Source organism: Peromyscus maniculatus, chromosome 3 (genome assembly GCF_049852395.1).
Source record: "Peromyscus maniculatus bairdii isolate BWxNUB_F1_BW_parent chromosome 3, HU_Pman_BW_mat_3.1, whole genome shotgun sequence".
In the NCBI taxonomy this organism is placed as follows: Eukaryota; Metazoa; Chordata; class Mammalia; order Rodentia; family Cricetidae; genus Peromyscus; species Peromyscus maniculatus.
This window is the reverse complement of record NC_134854.1, coordinates 126,138,557-126,159,853: the sequence shown is the minus strand read 5'-3', so window position 1 is coordinate 126,159,853 and position 21,297 is coordinate 126,138,557. Positions and strand designations below refer to the sequence as shown.

The 21,297-nt window shown below is 38.0% G+C and overlaps 1 long non-coding RNA gene across 1 annotated transcript in view; it reads right to left on the bottom strand.

Annotated features, from left to right (window-relative positions):
• Positions 1 to 239: 239 nt before the first annotated feature.
• The window catches only part of LOC121828348 (uncharacterized), a 53,623-nt gene continuing 32,565 nt past the window's right edge, over positions 240 to 21,297 (bottom strand). Inside the window, exon 6 of the long non-coding RNA XR_013049617.1 lies at positions 240 to 1,617. This is a non-coding gene — a long non-coding RNA (uncharacterized LOC121828348). The remainder of the gene's footprint in view (positions 1,618 to 21,297) is intronic.

Below are 21,297 nucleotides of genomic sequence, written 5' to 3'. Positions count from 1 at the left end.
GTGCTTGATCTTTAGAGAGAAACTGCAATGCTCTGCTATGGTGAGCTACAGATGTGTGTCATCTTTAGAGAGATACCACAATGCTCTACTATGGTGAGCTACAGATGTGTGCTTCACCTTTGGAGAGACACCATAATGCTCTGCTATGGTGAGCTACAGATGTACAGACTCTTTCCCGGCCTATTTATTGTTGTGCCCAGGTTGCAAGACCCCCAAGCAAGACCACCACAGAGCTGATATCCAATGCAAACACACAGAGGTTTTTTTAAATAACAAAATAAGCAAGCTTGGTCCACATTCAACATCCAACACAGTGGGTAGAGGAGGACAGCCCCCAGCACTCACTTGAAGGGGTTTATATAGGAAAGGTTTACATGCAGCTTGGGATTGGACAAGAGGCCTAGGGGTGAGGTAGTTCTTTGAAGTTACTGGCTGAACTATAAGCATGAGGTTACTGATGGTTAACAGGATTCAGGGTATCTACAGAGTAATAAATTTTTACTCCCTATGTCTTGCTTTTGTTTAACCCCGGATATATACATTCAGATTGTTTCAGTCCTACTCTCCTCTGAGTTCAACTTCTGGTCATTTGAGCCCATTACTCCCCATATCTTGTTTTGCCAAGTCAAGTTTTGCCATTACTCCCCATATCTTGTTTCAGCCTTATCTTCCCATAAAGTTCAACTTCTGGTCAGTTCTAAAACTGCTGGTCAGCAAATACCTTCAGAGGAAGAGAGGGGGAAGCATCTCTCAAGATGGCTACTGATTTTTCTCTTTCATTCCCTCCTCTCCTAGTAACTGGAGGACACCCAATCATGGGTTGTCAATACCTAGTTTGCAAATGTCTACCTTGAGTCAGACAGGCCATTTTTTTTTTTTTTACCTTGGTTGAGGATTTCACATTAAGTTTGAGTCCTTTGCATCATTAATTGAATGGTCCCCAACCTTTCTTTGATGATTTGCATCAGCTTGTTGAGGCCTTCTCATACTTTGGTCATAGAGTCCTTAATTAGCCCAGAGTGATCTATATAAAAACATCATTTTTTTTCCCAGGGTTGCTCATAGTCCCCCTTGTCATAAGAATTGGAGGTCTAGCCCTACCCTATTCTGTAACATGACCTCAGAAAGTGAGATGAGGAATTCTAGGGTCATCAGTTTAGCAGCATCCAAACAGGAATTATTATTTAGTTAAGGCATCAATGACATAAGAGCCAGCAGTAATTAGCAGAAACAGAAGGTCCAAAAGCCCTTGATAGCTGACAGAGTTCCTTATCCTGAAGGAACTTGGAAATGAGAATAGGGACCAGTTATTATTTATCTCACATTCTCTATGATAGAATATTTTCTTTGATCTAACATTCCAGGAATAAGGACGACATTTTTGCTTCTGTAATTACTTCCTGTTAATGTTGGAATGTCGTTTTCAGGGCCCTAGAAAGCCAGAATGTTAGTCAAAAGCAAGGAGGGGATTTGGAAGCATCTGGTTCATGGACCAGCTGGAGAAACAGCATTTATATTTGCTGGATTGGTCCATATCAACTTTCAGGAAGTCCATATGTCTCAGGTTGAAGTTAGTAGCCGATACCTGGATGTGTCTGCCAGTCGAATGGAAGCCCACTGAAACAGATATAGAAAAAGACAAAAGTTAATTTATCTGGAATTTTTAGGCCCACAGTCTCAGTAAATATATTAGGGTTATCAATAAATAATGAAATACAGTTTGTAGAAAAATCAGGTAACAGGTATCTGTCTATAAATCTATATTCAGAAAATAACCAAAAGAAATCCAAAATCTTGAGCTCATAATCCAAACAATAAGTAGTCATTGCTCTATTAGCTTGTCAAAACTCTATTAATGTTAAATTCTGAACTTAATAAGTTTTAATGCAATGGCAGCATGGTCATTAATTAATTAATTGATCAATGTATTAATAAAGTGACTGCAACCTCCTGGAAGACTCTAGTTGCCCGATGTTTCTAAGCTGACAAAGCTACAGCAAGCCCAGTCGTCAACGCCGTCAGAGATCTGAGAAGGATCATTTTATCTGAGTGTAGACTTTCAAATCTATTAAAAAATGACAAAGATTCTCCATTGCCCTGACTGCCATCATCCCAGGCTCCTGAAGTCTTCATAGCATTGGCAGAACAGGTGTCAGGACAGCATCAGTCTTGGCTGCCAATGTGAAATTACTCCCTGTGGAAGAGCAACTTGGTAAAGACTGACCTTACCTTGTCAGTGTCTCTATACTGGGCCAGATCCCTGGCAGCAGGTGTTGAGTCAGAGTATCTTGCCCAGTGGTCGGTGGTGTCAGCAATTCAGGTGGTATCTTCTTGTTATTCCATATCTTCTTTGGAGACCTTGGGAGTCATTGCTAGGAGCTGGGAGTCTCTGTTCGCTATAGTAAGCTTTTTATCAAATAATTTAAATGTCATATTCATCAGATCTTTGACGGGTTTTAGGACCAGTATCTATTAAATATATCTGAGCCAAACAAATCTAGGCCTAATCTTGAAAACATCTCTAAGTTTGGTAACAACAACCAGGCCAATTTGCTACCCTTTAGATATATTAGTCAAATGGACCTCTCAAGTTCTGTTTTATTTATTTTTAATAGCTTATAATTAAATAAGATTTAACAGTTTATGCTTTAAACTAGTATCTGGATAGCCAAATGACTAGCATTAATGTGTATTCCTTAACATAGAGAACATGTAAACTCAGACATTCAAAACCAAACATACATGTGGCCACATTTTCATTCATACCTACAGAGTAGACAGACATTTTTAAAACTACGAACTTTGGAGTCTCAATGTAACAGTAGAATAGCAAGAGAAAGAAATTTGAAACATGTTTTATTCTTTTATCATTACTTAAGTCTTTTCATCTTCAGACCTTCATAAGTTGCTTTTACACATTCCAATAACTTGCATTTCACATACTTTCCTTCTTCTCAAAACATTTTTTTATATTCCCATACTTAAAACCTTTACATCTTAGACCCCACATAAACTTTACTTATGTTCAAACCCCAGAACTTACTTAAAGTTCCACATTTTAATACCTCAAACTTCTTCCTCAGAACCAAAATATCACATACTCAAACACTCATGACATGCTTAAGCCTTTAAATTTTTACACCTTAAAATGTTTCCTCAAACCAAAAAGTCATTTATTTAAACTTTTATCCTCATACCTCAGGCCTTTATATTCTTATAAGAACATTACATTCTAAAATATCTTTTTTTCTATTTAATTTATTGAGTTATCCTCTACTTAGAATTTGATATATATTTTTTTAAAATCATAACCAATGATTTGTAACCAATTCTCTTAAATGATGGCAAGTATTTGTAACCCATTGAACTCAAATGACCAAAATCTATGTATTATATTTTTTTCCTGTGGAAACAAAAGCATATTTTTTAATCCTAATGTATCTTTAACATTTTTTAAGCATTACCAGGACAGAGAAGGGTTAAGATGGGAAGCTAATGATGAACTTGGCTTAGAAAGGAAGGGAGGGGGGTTTAGATTCAGAGTGCATATGCAGTAAAATCCCCATCACCCCTAGCTTCCCCATCTCTGCCTTCTTATAGAGAGTGTGCCTTTCCACCCTCTGTGAGAGCCACAGGAGCCTCTCCTGCATGCTAATACCAGCCCTGCTTGTCCTGCTCCAAGCTCCCTCCAGGGAGGCATCCGCCCACTCAGTGACCCTCCTGCCAGATCTGCCCATGCTCTCTGGGAACTCATCTCCAGCCGGTCGGAGTGGGGGGGGGCAGGAAGTGATGAGCACTCAGCAGGTGGCCCCACTGATGAGCTTCCCCAGCCCACCAATGCTGCAGGTCTGATAGCAATAAGGAAACACTAGTAGACCGAAAAAATTAACATTTATATAAACATAAGTACCGGTAAGGGCCAGTGGTGAAAAAGTTGATTTCAGCCTTGATCAAGGGGAACAGTAGCTTCTATGGGAAAGGCAACTTCACCAGGATCAGGAGGGTTTTTTTTGTTTGTTTGTTTTCATTTGTTTGTTTTCTTCTCTGCCTCTGCATACTGCACCCTTCAAAGCCCTTCATAGCCTGCTGTCCTGCTAGGAAAGAGTCTGCAGGAACTATGGGGAGCTCTTCCTTCAGCACCAGGTTCTCTCCAAAGGCCAAGTAAACATTGTTAGAGGCCCATGTTGCTTCTCTTCAGGTTCCACCAAGCCTCGCAGTCCCACAATCCACGTATAAAATAATCACTCAGACACTTATATTACTTATAAACTGTATGGCCGTGGCAGGCTTCTTGCTAACTGTTCTTATATCTTAAATTAACCCATTTCTATAAATCTATACCTTGCCACGTCACTTGTGGCTTACCAGCTGCTTGTCCTGGCGGTGGCTGCAGTGTCTCTCCCTCCTTCTTCCTGTTTCCCCAATTCTCCTCTCTCTTTGTCCCACCTATACTTCCTGTCTGGTCACTGGCTATCAGTGTTTTATTTATATAGAATGATATCCACAGCACTGATTGAAGACTAGTAGTTATAGTTAGAACTTAGTATATATATCTTAGATAGAACATATTAAGTATTAGATTCAGGTTCTTTAGGATAGGACACCTTTGAATGATCTTTATAACATGACATTTACCTATGCTCTATACTTCTCTGGATTTTAGTATGTGTTTCTTGCTTGATATTGTTTGCATTGGTTGTAGTTACATCTTATCTAGGTCATCATCCCTCATTATTCCTGGACAATATTTGATAACCATTCCTTTGTATATAGTCTTGTATTAGTTTAGAACCTTCTTATTTAGACAAAAAGGGGGAGATGTAGTGAGTAGCCATTCCAGCTTGGATCTGGAAGTTCTAAACCCCATTGAGACTCTGGCAACTGTCACGCCTACGAGGCAGGGCCAGGGGAGGCGCCTGGAGACCCGAGAGCTGGATGGGCCAGCGCTCTCTCTGTGTGCTCTCTCTGTGCCGGGACGCTGAACATTGGAGGTGGACAGAGCAGAGCTCCAGGGAACGCCGCTGGACTGCGATACACCTTTCCCAGACCCTGTGACCTACCTATCAGTTAATTTGTGAGTTACGCCATTAAATAAATATCCTTTTAACTATGTGGAGTGGCCAAAATAATTTCACCAATAGGCCCCATTCTGCACTGCAAAAGGTGACAAACTTTTCTTTGTGAATCGATCATTCTGTAGTGAGCAATGGCTCCCACATCCTTCCAGTATGCTAGGCAAAGGTCTAGGGGAGAAAAGGGAGACTGTCCCATGGCATCCATCTTAGTCAACAATGAGAACAATTAAAATGCTACACACAAGACCAAGGGCACACCAAAACAAACTTTGCCCCAAGAGACAACCAATGAAGTTCCAAGAACAATGACAGGCTGATGTGGTCTGGAAGGAGTGACCCTCCAGGCTCAGTCACACCAAAAACTGTCCAGACTTGAGGCTGTCAGTCCTCAAGTTAAACAGACTGGGGGGTTCCACATTCCCATTAAACTTTAAGGGACATAGAACGTCTTCGGGAATCCTGTGATCCTGGTTCCAGTGCATCTACTGGCTGCCACCAGCATTGACCTTTACTGGACCACTTCACAGATCTAGTGTGCCTCACAAAAAATATGTACAGAGCCACACAAAGACAAGGACAAAGACACACAGAAACTGGCCAGTTAAAAAACCCTCAGAATAGGGTCTGGGGGAAGCAGGAGGATCCCAGACGAGCCCCTAAATATTGTGCCCAGGCCACAAGACCCCCAAGCAAGACCACCACAGAGCTGATATCCAATGCAAGCACAGAAAGGCTTTTTAATAACAAAACAGGCAAGCTTGGTCTGCATCCAACATCCAACACAGTGGGTGGAGGAGGACAGCCCTCACTTTAAGGGGTTTACATAGGAAATGTTTGCATGCAGCTTGGGATTAGACAAGGGTGCTAGGTAAGGCAGTTCTTTGAAGTTACAGGCTGAACTGTAAGCATGAGGTTACTGATGGCTAACAGGATTCGGGGTATCTACAGAGTCATAAATTTTTACTCCCTATGTCTTGCTTTTGTTTAACCCAGGATATATACATTCAGACCACCAAATTTTATTAACCAGAAGTAACTTTATTAAAATCACCGTGGGAAACAAAAAACTTCTAACTAGTTAAGGCCACAAAGTTATTCAGCTATGTGACCCTATGAGGGGCTACAAGTATCTTTTCATGGCCACAGGTTATATACAGGGCAGAGAGTACATATTGGGATTTACAGCCTTTTGGGAATGCATTCCTAGGGTTAGGGTCTACAACTCCTATGGAGTGTATACTTGGTGTCATGATTTAAGACCTCTGATTAGAGGGTGTTAATTCAAGATGTTTACATAGCCTGGGTCTGTTCTAACTGCTTTCCCATATCTGGGAGAATGTAGGGCAAAGGGGCAGGTAGCTTGTTTTAAGGCCATTATCAGGCTATAGACATAATTTTTTTTTCATATTCTTGACTCCTCAACACACACACACACACACACACATACATACATACATACATGACATACAAGTTTAAAAAATGAGTAAAAGCTTAAAAAAAATGAATAGTATTTCCAGAGTACTAGTCTGTTTTCATGGGGATATTTGAATGAATTCAGTGCCTATTTCATGACCTTCCAGCATTTGAGAATTAAGTTAATTGCTTGACCCTGAGGCTAATCAGTTGATCTGAATATATTTAATGGAGAAATACAACCTTACTTATTCTAAGCCAAATTCACTGTTTTGAGGTATTTTCTCATACAACCCTGGTCTAAAATATTTTGAGAACGTTAATTAGCAATAAAATCAAGTAATAAGGGCTTGACCACATCTATTTTCAAATATGTAGACTTAAAAAATAGAATGTATTACATTTCTCTGAAGTCAGTAGAATAAAGATAATAGAGCCTGTGGGTGGGATCCGTGAAGCTATCTGGGTGGGTAGAAGGCTGCAGATGGCTTACCCATGCTTGCATGTGGGGGTGCCAGATGATGCAAGAAATACACAGAGTCTACTTAATAAGCAAAGGAATTTATTTGAGGGTTAACTCACTACCATGGGAAATTTATCATAGAGTCCAGGAAAGCTGAACTACGTCCCAATCAGATTTGCCCGGTCCAAGATCTCAGCATTCAACACCAGGAGAAAGCAAAGAAAGAGCCTACATCCTTCCTAGGTCTTAAGGGTCTCAACCAGTCATGCCCCAGGGGCATGTGCTTCAAGGTCATAGGCAGATATAACAGTCACCTGCTACCTCACTAGGTGTGGGTACTTCAAAGTCAATGTTCAAACAGCTACCCACTATAGCATTATTCAAGGTAACAGAGAGGATGTAAAACAATTTCAAAGTAATTCCATTTGTCTTACAATGTGTTGTAAATAGTAGATAACTGAAAATACATTAGTTCAAATAATTTCTGATTATCAGTATATCATATATTGATATCAATATCAAGTAAGAAAAATGAATAAAAATACACAATTAAATGTACAGAAAACATATATCTCAAACTAAGTTTCTCGTCCATTGAAAATTTTATTTTTTTATATTTCCATGTTTTTAGTGCAGTAGATTATTAAATATTGGAGCTTGTGGTGGCTCATGTGATTTTATATGGTAAACACATGCCCAAAATATGTCACAGCAATGCTATCATTGTCTTTTTAAAAAACATTTTTAAACTTTCACGTTTAATCAGGAAGGATGCCTTAAATAATATTCCAAAAAGCTGTCAGGTTAATTTTAATATTTTAGTGATGTAATTTTGCAGTTTGGATCTATACAAATAAAACAAATAAGCTTAGAATAAATATAGCACTGCCCTTGCCAGATTCTTAATAAAATAATACATTTCAGTGCACATAAAACCAGAATTTTCCATGAATATATCCTTTGTGCTTTTAATCTGTTTTAGGCAATATAATCTATGCCTAAAAAATGTTTATAAAAGAGACTCAAAAAACATGCCTGTGTAAGGTGTTGCTTTGATAGCGTTCTCTATCATGATGAAAAATTTCTGTAATTTTATGTAAAATGAATAGCTACAAGTTGAAATAAGAATGTATGTCAAACCTATTCACCCATTATTTTTCATTACAGCAGTTAGCCAATACACTAAATTGTTGAACAGATCTACTTGAAACATATTCAAATACTTTACAACAGAAACAGAATCAATACACACTTAAAAGCATTTTTTCTCATCTGTTTATTTTTAATAGCATTAAGTAATTGACAATAAAATCATTTTTCTTTCCCCTTTGTCATTGTTGCTGTTATTATTAATGCTAGTTCATTTCAGTTCCCTGGTGCCTGGAATACTTTATCCACAAGGTTGAGTTTAGCAGTCACCCTTGTATGCAATCAGAATTTCATCTATTAACTAGGATCTCTAAGTGATAAGTGTGTGCATGAAGCAAGTTTCCAAAGTAGTTTATGCAAAGAAGGTAAGGCAGTTATAAAGATAAGGCTATTACATAATAAAATATATATGCTTGCATATCCTTCATACTCATTTTTTTTTTATTCAGGGTTTAAATGTAGTATGAGCTTGGAATTGATGTGGACCTCAGAAGACAAGGCAATCAAACTGTGATGGTCAAGAAGTTCAGAATCTAGTTGGAAGATCCGATGAATTCAAAGGAAAAGTAGTACAAGAAAGACAGACATCTGTTGCTGAACAGTAAGAAGTTCTCTGGTATCTTTCCAAAATGGTGAGATTTGCAATCAACACAGAAAGGTCACTGTCAACAAAAAGAAAACAAAATAAACAAAGAAAAAGGATTATTGGGGAGATGACTCAGTAGGCAACAGTGCTTGTTGTGCATGAGGCTCTGAGACCCTCCGCACATGTGTAAGGAAGCCAGGTATGGCTGTGAATGTTTGCAACTCCAGCCTTGGGGAAGGAGAAATTGGATACAGGTGAATCCTGGGAAATCACAGGACAGTCAGCTTATTCAAAATGGTAAACTCTGGTTCAGTGAGAGACCATGTCTCAATGCAATAAGGCAGAGAGCAAGAGAGGAAGACACTGAACATCTCCTTCTGGTTTCAACATGCGTGTGTACCAGCACATGTGCTTGCACTACACACACACACACACACACACACACACACACACACACACACACACACACAAACAAGCAAACATGACTGAAGAACTTGCACTAAATAAAAGGATTTCCAGAGACAAAGTGTGATACCTCCGTAAACCGCCCCCCCACTCTATTCCCTACAGACAAAGAGAAGCTTAAACCAGGATTCCTAAGTGTAGATAACTTAGACCCCTTTTCCCCAGGTGGCTGTATCTGCTACAGGGACTTTGGAAAACACAGGATATTCGACCAAAAGACTAAAAAGGGAGGCAGGTTAAAATAAGTTATATGGTCTGTGCCTTTAAGAACTAGCCTCACAAAGAAAGGTGAGACCTCCTTCCAACTTCCTTGCTGTGAGTGAGAAATTTGGAAGAGCCTCCCTGGAGGCTTGTAAACTTAGAAAACACCTTACTTTTACATTCTGTACCTAAAGTCTCCAGTGGCAGCTTTGGGGACGTGATCTAGGCACAACAAGACCCTCACTCTATTGTCTCAAAAAGGGGGCCTTAAACAAAGATATCTCAATATAGATAGACCCAGGCCAGTTTCAAGTCCCCAGAAATGATGGCACCAGCCCCAGGAACAAAAGAACAGAGTCAGGATGTCTGATGGTAACCAATTAACCACGAGATGCCCCTCTCCGGAGATAACATGACCAGACCCTAGAGATGAGTTGTAAAACTCCTGACAGGGCAAACAGATAAGCTAGAATAAGATAAAGTCCAGGCCGGGGAAAAACTGGACCAATCAAGAATGGACCCGTATTAACCCCCTCCCCTCTAAGAAATTTTATGGGTTTTGCCTATAAAAACTAACTTCCCCAAGAAAGAGTAACTCTTCCCTGCCTCACTTGAGATGGCTTGAGATGAGTTCCCTGTCATGACTTGTAACAGATAAACCTTGCTTTTGCATTCTGGTATGCTTGTCCTTGGTGGTCTCTCTGGGGGTTACGATCTGGGCACAACAAAAGAGCTATGTAATCATGCCACAACCCTGAAAATGTCTTCTGAAAAAGCCAAAGTGTTAATATTTGTCTAAATCACAGCTTCCAGGAAGTAAAATGTACCTCTAAAAAACAAAACATTGATTTTGTAACTGAATATTCATTATTTAGTTAGTAATAAAACCAAAGATGTTTTGGCTAACTTAAAAAAAAATGTTGGAAAGGGTAAATTATATTTTTACAATGTAGTGTCAAATAAAATTTACTTAAATCGATGGCAGCATGATATAGTCTAAAAATAAAATCTTAACAAATAATAAAAACATTTTTGCATATTTATAACATAGCCAATAAATACTTCATACATTTATTGATTAAATCCTCACAGTAATTTTTGATATAGTTCTGTCATTGACAATAACGGAATGAGAAAATTGAGTCCATAAATTTAATAGAATTGTATGATTTATATATAATCACATATATAATTTGTAGAGTGGAACTTCAGATGCTTATTTTTCATGCGTGTATGTACATGTTCACCTGTTTATGGGTGCACATGTGTTTATGGGGGATGTGCATGTATGCAGAAAGGAAATCTGAAAAGCCAATCTAGTTTGTTTTCTCAGGCATTGTCTACTTTTGATTTGAGACATGGCCTTCGACTGGCCTGGAGCTCTCCAAATTGGCCAAGTTAGCTGAACAGTGAAGCTGAGAGATCTATTTTCTCTGCCACTTGAGCTCTAGGATTAGAGGCGTGTTCAGCTACACCCAGTATTTGTAATGTGTATTCTGGAAGTGGAACTTGCGTACTCATGCTTGCAAGGCTAGCAATTTATTGACTGTGCTAGCTCCCAGCACCATCTTTCTACCTCTTTAACATTTGTTGGTCAGCTTTATAGCACTGTGATGAAGTGCCTGAGAAAAACAATTTAAAATGAGGAAAGATTCATTTGACTCTCAGTGCCTAGGGTTTTATTCTACAGGTCAGTTGGCTGAATTGCTTTGCTATCTGGGGTGAGGCAGGACATGACTGCAGGAGCAGATGGCAGAACAGAGCTGTTCCTTTCATGGTGGCTGGTGAACCAATAGAGAGGACAGGAGTCAGGGGTTTCAATACCCCTGCAAAGTTATGTTCCCGATGACCTAACCTCTTCCTACTTGATTCCACCACCACCCAATAGTGCCACAGGTCACCAATCAATCCTCTGGGTGGATGTTTAATATCTATAACAAAGGATGATGTCAAAAAAGGACAGACAAGCTTCTTCAGTGAGTCTCTCTGTAACCAAGAGAGAGAATATGTTTCTTCAGTATGAGTCACCACAGTAATTTTAGTGTTGTTATTTCAGACAATGCTATTCAGTTATCTCAACTTGTGCCACCTGTGCTAGAATCAACAAGATTTGGTTCCAAATTTGCAGACATGCTGACTAGTCTTTAGTACGATGTTTTTCAACTTGGTTAATATTTATTTTTATTAATTAAATTTGCTTCTTTTTTTCATACATAAATTCAGTGCATTTTACTTTCTCCCTCCACTCTTCTGTTTCATTTCCACATGTCTTCTCATCTGCCCATCCCCCCAGTCACTTCCCCCATCCATGCCTTTTTGTTTTGTTATGTTTTGTGGTCCACTGATGTTATGCAGAATCATCTGTGTGACCAGGGCTTTGGAACTATCCATTAGAGCCTGGTGGCTCACCATTTAATACACATATGAAGATAACAACTTTCCTTGCCCTGTATCAAATCTATCAGTTACCAATAGTTCAGTGTGGAGAGTGAGAAGCCTATAAGCCTATTCTGATCCATAATTGGCCATTGGCAGGGCCAGTCTTAGAGGCCCAGGGCACACAACCAGCACCTGTATCTGCTGTGAAACCCTGTATGCAATGGTTGTGTCATGCCCTGAGGACAGCATTTCACAGCCTTTATCCCTATTCTCTGGTTATTACATTCCTTCTGTTCTTTCTTCCAAAATATTCCCTGAGCCTGAGAGGGAATCATAGAAGTTGAATTTGGATATTCTTGAAGGAATTCCAAAATGGACTTGAAGACCTTACTATTAATTCAAGTGTGTATTTTTTATTGACTCCAAAACTTAAGTTAAGGTGTTGCTATGCAAAGGAAGTACTGAACACAGAGTGTTGCAGAGTTATAGAAATAAAACAAGTTACCATACTATTCAGTTGTAATGGACTTAAAAATACCCAATTGTTCTTTCTAGTTCTGTTTTTACCTCATCTGTAGAGATTAGGTTTGTTACTTTGATCTTAGTAGTGTATAAAATTAAAATTGGAACCATCTTCTAAGGAAAAATCTGAATTGTTGAGCCACAATTTGATGCCATCTGAGTTTGTAGTTCTTGTCATTGGAAGCTCACTGAAAAACTATAGCTTTTCAGAATTCAGACTTGTTTGTTTCAAGGTTAACAGCACAGAAAGTGAACATCTTTCATGTTGAAAATATGTAGAACTATATTAGAAGTGTGCAAGATGGCATTTGTTCTTATTTCTGGGTAAAATAAAAAAAGTTGGCTGGAGAGATGGCTCAGTGGTGAAAAATGTGTGCTTCTTTTGCAGAAACCTGAGTTTAATTCCCTGTACCCATGGTAAGTAGTTAACAATCCCTACAACTCCAGTTTCAAAGGATCTGCTGCTTTACATTCAGGTACCCTATAACACACACACACACACACACACACACACACATACACACACACACACATACATACACACATATTTATATATGTGTGTAGGTGTATATGTATATATAATTAAAAGTAAAATCAATATTTAAAAAGTTATTAAATAGGTTTTATTCATTTAAAAACGCTTATTATGCTACAGTTAGCCACAACTCACCTAGATTGCAAATGTAAACAGAAATACAGTACACCATAATTTGATTTCAGTTTAGAAACACATTATATATCAATATATTGTAACTGGAGTTTTCCTGTGTCCACCTGGATTCCACACCCGCTCAGACCCAAGTAAACACACAGAGACTTATATTACTTATAAACTGTATGGCCATGGCAGGCTTCTTGCTATCTAGTTCTTATATCTTAAATTAACCCTTTTCTATTAATCTATAAGTTGCTATGTGGCTCATGGCTTACCGGTATCTTACATCTTGCTTCTCATGGGAGCGGGTAGGCAGTGTCTCCTGACTCAGCCTTCTTGTTCAGAATTCTCCTCTCTGTTTATCCCACCTATACTTTACTTCCTGCCTGGCTACTGGCCAATCAGCATTTTATTTATCAATCAATCAATCAGAGCAACACATTCACAGCATACAGAAAGACATCCCCAGCGATATATAAAAGCATATTTTAAGTAACAATAAATTTAAAAGAAAATTATATATCTTTACTGATATTTAATAATGATTTGGTTTATATAATACACTAGAGTTCTCAAAATAAGAAAGGAATGTGGGTATTATCAGGCAAGAGTTTGGAGAAATTGAACCAGTTTTAGAGTTTATAAGTCAAAGATGTTTTGGGGTCAACAGTAATATATTTCTGTGAGTACAGCTTAAGAACCAATGTCTCCAGAAGGTTACCTACAAATGTCATGGAACCAAAGAACAGAGAAATGCAGAGGGCCTCAGCTAAGAGTCAGAACCAGGAGCCCACAAGCAATGATCTTCTCCAACCCCATGTCTCTTTTCTTTCCTTCTGCAGCATTGTGGCTCTCCTTTCCCACCACTGCTAAACATAGGATGCTGGTGAAGATGCAAAGTCAAGAGCTCTTAAGTCAGGCACTGGAGTTTGAGATCTGCTCTGTCACTGACTAGTTATCTTTCCCAGGAAAGTCACTTTGTAGCTTCTTCAGCTTCTTTGATTCTCACCGCAGTTAATAACAGGCACCTTCTTAACAGTACTGTTGGGGACATTAAGTGAATAATTGTTAAACTTATTCCATGGAATCTTCTGCATCAGGACCTTATGGAATATGTGTGATGTGACCAAATGTGGTGGAGAGAGTGCTGAGCCCAGATAGTGGAACGGAATCTCAAATGTTCATCTGCTTATAATTTGATATTATTATAAAATTAACAAGGGATTTTCCTTTGAAGCATTACTTAAACAGATACCTCAAACTGGGTAATCATGAAAAAAATCAAATGTGTAAACCATAGCCTAATGGATATCTATTTAAAAAAAAAATAAACTGAGTTTTGTTGGAGCTAGGGTTAGGATTAGGGCAAGAGAAAAGAGAATGGGCTATAAACTACTAGATCCTTTCTTCATTTAAAATTATTGGTAGTATGTCTTCCTACTCTGTTTTACAGAATAGATTAAGAAGAATTGGCATTAAATCTTTCTTGAGGACCCAATAGAATTCATCAGTGAATCCATCCCACTCTGGGCTTTTCTTTGAAGGAAAAATTTTGACAATTTTAATCTCTGTTGTGGAATATTTGTTTACAATGTGAAGATGTGTCTTTGTCAAGGCACCTTTCTGATTGGTTTAATAAAGAGATGAATAGACAATAGCTAGGCAGGAAGAGGTTAGGTGGGATTTCCAGGGACAAAGAAGACACTGGGAAGAAGAAAGGCAAAGACTCTGGGAGATGGAGAGTAAGCAGGATATGCAAGAGAGGTAACAGCCATGAGCCCCATGGCAGAATGTAGATTATTATAAATGGGTTAATTTAAGTTTTAAGAGCTACTTAGGAACAAGCCTAAGATATAGGTCAAGCTTTCCTAATTAATAAGAAGTCTCCATTTCATTGTTTGGGAGCTGTCTGGGGGAACAGAGACTGACTCATTACAAATGTCATTGTTTGTAATGGGGCCAAGTTATTTGTATGTTTGGTTTTAATTCTCTTGAGTCATATACATTTAGAAACTCATCCACTTCTAGGCTCTCAGCTGTTTGGAGTATAAGTTTTCAAAGACAATGAATTCTGTTATAATGTCATCCTTATCATTTCTAATGTTATTAATTTGTCTTCTCTCTTTCTGTCGGATTGACTAAGAGTCTGTCAATTTACTAATTGTTGTTCTGAGAACCAACACATTCATTAATTCTGTGTAGCATTACATCTCCTGAGTTTGAAATTAGCTCCTTATTGTTTTTGAGAACCTTTAGGTACATCATTAGGTTGGTTATTTGCTATCTCTCAGATTGTTTTGTTGTTGCTGCTACTGTTTTTTATGTGAGTGTTCATCACTATAATTGTTCCTCTTAGGATTTGATTGGTTATGTCCTTGAGGTTCTGATTGTTCTCATTTTTATTTGACTCTAGGAATTAATTCTCTGAGTCATTATTTATTTGATAGCCGAGCTAGATAAAGATGTGAGAAAATAGAAAACTATAAACCAATTCCTTTGATGAACATAAATGCAAAAATTTTCAACCAAACATGTGCAAACCAAGTTCATGAATAGATTAATAATTTTCATATATCATGATCAAGTGGGCTCCATCCTAGAGATATAAGTTTAGTTCAAAATATGCAAATCAGTAAACTTAAGGCTGGAAACCACATAAGCATCTCTACTGATACCAAAAAGAAATTTGGCAAAGTTAAGCATGGTTTTGTGATAAAAGCCCTGGAGACATTATGAATCAATAAAGTACACCTCAAAATAGCAAAGGTTCTATACAACAAACCTATGGTCAATGTCATATTAAAAGGAGAGAAACTGAAAGCATCACAATCAGAAGATGAGGATTTCTACTCTTCCCTAGCTTCTTAAATAAAGTATTCCAAGGCTTAACTGTGGCAATCAAGTGAGAGAAAGACATAAAGGGATAAAAGTAGCAAGAGAAGTAGTCAGACTGTCCTTTTGTAGATGACATGATTCTGTACTTAAAAGACACTATAGAATTGACTAGAAAACTCTTAGATCTAATAAACACAGTAAAGTTTCAAGCTATAAAATCAATATATATATAAAAGTAGTTTTCAGAGACATCAACAATGATCTCTCAGAGAAGGAAATCAGAATCAATATCCCATCTGTAATAGTTTCCCTTCAAAATTAAGTATTTAGGAATACACCAGAAACATTAAATATAGAAAAATGAAACGCTTCTACAGTGAACACCTCTAGGCATCAAAAGAGCAAATAAAAGTAGATACTAGGTGACAGAAAGGACTTCCAAGCTCCTGGGTTTTCAGAATTGATACTTTGATGATGGCTCTACTACCAAAATTAATCTACAGATATAATAAAATATCTATCCAAAATCCCCATGTGATATTTTACAGATCCATAATAATGAATCAGAGAGTGTTTATGGAACCACATATAGTCAAAGTAATCCTAAAGAGTAAGACAGCTGGATGTATCACAATAGCCAATCTCTAATTCTACTACAGAACTATAGCAATAAATGCAACCTGGTATTAACATAAGGACAAACAGGCCAATGGAGAAGAATTGAGGACCTATAAATAAACTGGCAAAGCAATAGCCACTCAGTTTTTTGAGAGGATGCAAAAAATATGAAGTACAACAAAGAACATCTTTCTTTTTTATAAAGAATATTTTGTATTCATTCCTTCACAATATCATACATATTTGTAATTTATCTGAATCATGCCCACTCTCAGCAACCTCCTTCCAACCTCTCTATACCTCCGCCAATGCTTATACTCCTATGTTAATCAACTTTTTGTTAATAACCCCTAAGCTCAATTATTGCAGCCTGTATACACAAAAGAAGGAACTTCATAGAACTACTTCCTACCTTCTAGATCTTACAGTCCTTCCACCCCCTCTTTCAGCATATTCCATGAACCTTAGGGGTGAGCAGAATTTGATTTCGATGTCACATTCAGGGTTGATCTATCAGTACTCAGCTTATTATCAGTCCTTGACCAGTTATGTGTTTCCATATTGCTTCCCACTTCAAAAAGAAGCTTCTCTGACCAAGATTGAGGGAAGAATTAATCTATGGGTGTAAACACAAATATATAGAAGCCAGCTTGGTAATATGTCCACTTAGCAAAATAACAATAATAAACTCTCTTTTAGAGCATATTACTTCTCCAACCATAGGCTTTGAACCACATTTATAGTACCAGGCATCAATTGCTTCTGTGGGACAAGCCTCTAATTTAATCAGAAAGCATTGAGTTAGCCCCATAATAGTCGTACCACTGTTGGATAATTCACATGCCTCATCTGGCAGCGTGGTAATGTGTTATACAAGGTCCTTGTTTGGAAAGTCTCCTGAAGAATTTTTTACCCCAGCAGTCTGCATAGTATCTTCAAATACCATGAGTGCTAAAGAGTTTCTAAGTCAGTTCCAACTGACTTTCTCTATGTCCTGCAACCCAAATGTGGTTTGTCTTCATAGTGGGATCTTACCATCTAGCTATGATGGACAATCAAGAATAAGAGTGTTGTTTGATATGTTGATCACATATTCTGGTGCTCCTAAGACTGTCAATAAACTTTCCTTTGAATCAGAGGGCAAAGCTAGGTATTAGCTGACCAAAATTAACTATAGAGGTTTTGAGGGACTGAAGACAGATAGAAAGACAGGAAGTAATATGGCATGAACTAGGGAGAGTCTTGGCCCTTTTGGATGGAGAAACAAAGAGGAGGCCATTGGTGGCTTCTCCATCACTTCTCTGATAATTCAGGTTCTTACCCCAATATCCGACTCTAAGATCTTATTAATAAAGAATAATCAGATAAATGCATCATCTGGCATCCAACATGGGGCACGAAACCATGAGGTACCTGCTCACCCCTGGCTTTGCAGCTGCTGGAGCTGCCACCAAAGCTGGCTTTTTCTCCTTGCCCCAAAACCTCTGAGTGAGTCTGGAATTTTCTGTTGCAGCCTCTCTACAACAGCTTCCAGCTGCCAACTGTTCCTGGCCCCAAGCTCCACAGGCCTCATAATCCACAGGTGCCTGGACTCCAAATGCTGCTGGAGTTAGTCATCCACCGCTGGCTGACTGCTTTCAGGAGGCCCTGTACCCTCACTTTCTGTCACACATGCTTCTGCATGTTCCCATGTCCACATTTCATGTGACTGGTTCCCTCTGCCCATGGGTTGCAGACTTCCCCTGGACCCCCTCCTTGGGCTGCCGCCACACCAGGTCAGCTGCCTCAACATCTGATCAGCTTTCTATTGTTGCTGTTACTGCCACATACACTCGCCTCCTAGCTATGTGTGAGCAGCTGCAGCTGCCCTTAGCCAGGCTATGCACAGCCTCTGTTATCTGCCCAGTTGTGCTACATAGTGACAAGACTAACATTTCACTGTCATCATTAGCAAATCTGGTGAGACACCTGGGAATAAAGGGGGGGGGGGTTGGTTTAAGAAAAATTTTCCCTATGTTCAAAATGGGAAATAATGTTATGATGCAGGGGTTTAGGTCTCTGTATAGTTCTACAATTGATGGTTTGAAAATGAAACAATTAAATGAATGGATAATCAATTCAGCTGGGATTGACACTGTCAATTATAATCATTATCAGTTTGGTAATTCATGTCTTATCCCTAAAAAAAGTTGTTTGATATCAGTGCTAAATAAAAAAAAAATTGATAAGATACAATACTTAGAAAGACATATTAATGAAACTAAAAAAAAATCACACATGGACAGAGGAGTTTCAAGCAGAAGCTACCACACCATTGCATTATAAAACTGAAGAGGAGCAACCTAAGGTTATTAGAAAACCAACCTTAATTTATCCAGCTATCATTCAAGAAGGACTGCCAGATGATAGGTACCCTCAAGGCTATTCAGAAGTTAACTAGGATCCTGTAGAAACATATTTGAAAAGGATTTAAGGAAGCAATAATTTAATATGGTATACATTCACCATTTGTGAAGCAAATGTTAAATTCATGGGCTACTTGGGACAGGATTATTCCATAAGACTGGAAAGTATTAATTACAGCATTATTGGAAGCTGGTCCTCAGTTAAAATGGAAACCCTGGTGGAGAGATGAAGCTAGGGTTATAAAACAATGAGAGAGAGAGAGAGAGAGAGAGAGAGAGAGAGAGAGAGAGAGAGAGAGAGCGAGCTAGGTTATGAGATATCCTAAGATCAAATTCTTGGTGAGGGCCATTATGCTGATGTGGAAAGACGGATTTGATGATCACACCTTGGCTCTATGGCATACAGTAGCTTTGAATGCTTGGGAGAGGATTGAAGAATTGGGGAAAAGGACTGAGTAATTTACTAAAATTATACGAGGCCCAAATAAGCCTACACTGATTTTTTTTTTAAACAAAGATTGACTTCAGCTGTAAATAGAAGATATCAGATCCAGAAGTTAGACAAATATTAATTGAATCTTTGGCTTTTGAAAATTCTATTTCAGAATGAAAATGAGCAATTAGGCCTTTTAAGACAAGATCAGCATCAACAGATGAATAGATTAGAAATACAGCTGATATTGGATCTCACACTTATGATGATACTTGGATAGTAAAAGTGATTCTTCAAGTTTTAAGAAAAACAAAAGGTTAGATTTTTAATTGTGGTAAATAGGGTCATCTGAAAAGGGGGTTGTAAGCAGGGTGTTCCTAGGAACAATGTTTTTTTCTAGCGATAATCCAAACAGAAGGCCCCAGTCTTCTGGAATATGCAGAAGGTATGGCAAAGGCCCATATTGAACTAATGAATGCAGATCAACATGGGATAGACAGGGTAATCCTTTGCCATTGAGAAACACCTTATGTGGTCTCTCACAGGCCCCCATGTCAAATGTGGTTCAATAATTCCCTGTCAGCATTGGGGTAACTCTTCCATAGAGCAGTTGAAAGATTTAATGCCTGTTGTGAAAAAACATACTGCTCTGAATGATAGAACAGCCTTAGAAGATAAAGCAAAATTTTCAGGAGAAATCATAAAGCAAATATTTTGGCAAGCTTCTACATATGATCAAAGACCAAAGTTAAAAATAAAAATAAATGGCACTGAAATTGAGGGTTTGGTAGACACAGGAGCAGATGTAGCAATACTTGCACCAAAATCTTGACATCCAAACTGGCCTCTTTAGGAGGTAAATGTTCAGCTTCTTGGGTTTGGAACTTTATCTGAAGTAAAACAAAGCACAAGATGGGGAATGTATAGGGCCAAAAGGACAGAGAGGAAAATTAAAGCCTTATGTGGCTAACATAGTCATGAATTTATGGGGATGTGATTTGTTATAGCAATGGAATACCAAGATTGACATTCCTCAAATCTCAGAAACAAAATATAAACTAACCTATGTTACTGAGAAAAATATTAAAAGGTATTATGAATAACAGTCACTGAACATTCAGGTTGTATATAACAGAACACAATAGCTGCTGATCTTTTAAAGTTACCCTGCACTACCTTTAAAATGGTTTACTGACAAATCAGTCTGGGTGGAACAACAGCCTTTGACATCAGAAAAATTACAGGCCTTAGAACAACTGATACAGGAGCAGTTGGTACAATATGCTCAACATATTGAAGAATCAACCAGTCCTGAGAATTCTTGTTTGTTTGTCATTCAAAAGAAATCTGGAAAATGGAGAATAGTAACATATCTAAAAGCTATTAATAAGATGATTCAGCCAATGGGCTCTTTATAGTCTGGAATTCCCTTATCTTCTCTATTAACTGAAGGATGGTCTATTATAGTTATTGATGTAAAACACTGCTTTCCACTATACCTTTACAAGAACAGGATAGAGAAAAAATTGTCTTCACAGTGCCTACTCATAATAATCCTCAGCCTGTTAAAAAGTATCAGTGAAAAATTCTTCCCCAAATGATGTTAAACAGCCATATATTGTTGCAATATTTTATATAACAGCCATGGAAATAATTTTTAATTGGTTTCTTCAATCTACAATTTAACATTCTACTTATATCTTACTAGCTTACTCAAATGCAGATATCTTGGAGAAAACGTTTAAAAATGGAAAGAAAAAAATGTCTTATTGAAATTACAAATTACTCCTGAAAAAATATAAAGACAAGACTCTATTAGTTAGGGTTTAAGATAGGTTTACAAAAAGTTCAACCATGGAAGGACAAATCTAGAGAGATCCATTATGAACTCTTAATGATTTTTAAAAATTGCTGGAAGTTATTAATTGTCTACAGCTCACAACCGGATTGACAACTCAAGAACTAAGTAACTTATTTCAAACCTTACAAGGTGATAAGGACTTAAATAGTCCAAGAAGTTATCAGCTTAAGCTGGCTTTGGTAGAAAAGAAATTACAGGATGCACATGTGGATCATTTGGATCCAGATCTTGATTGTG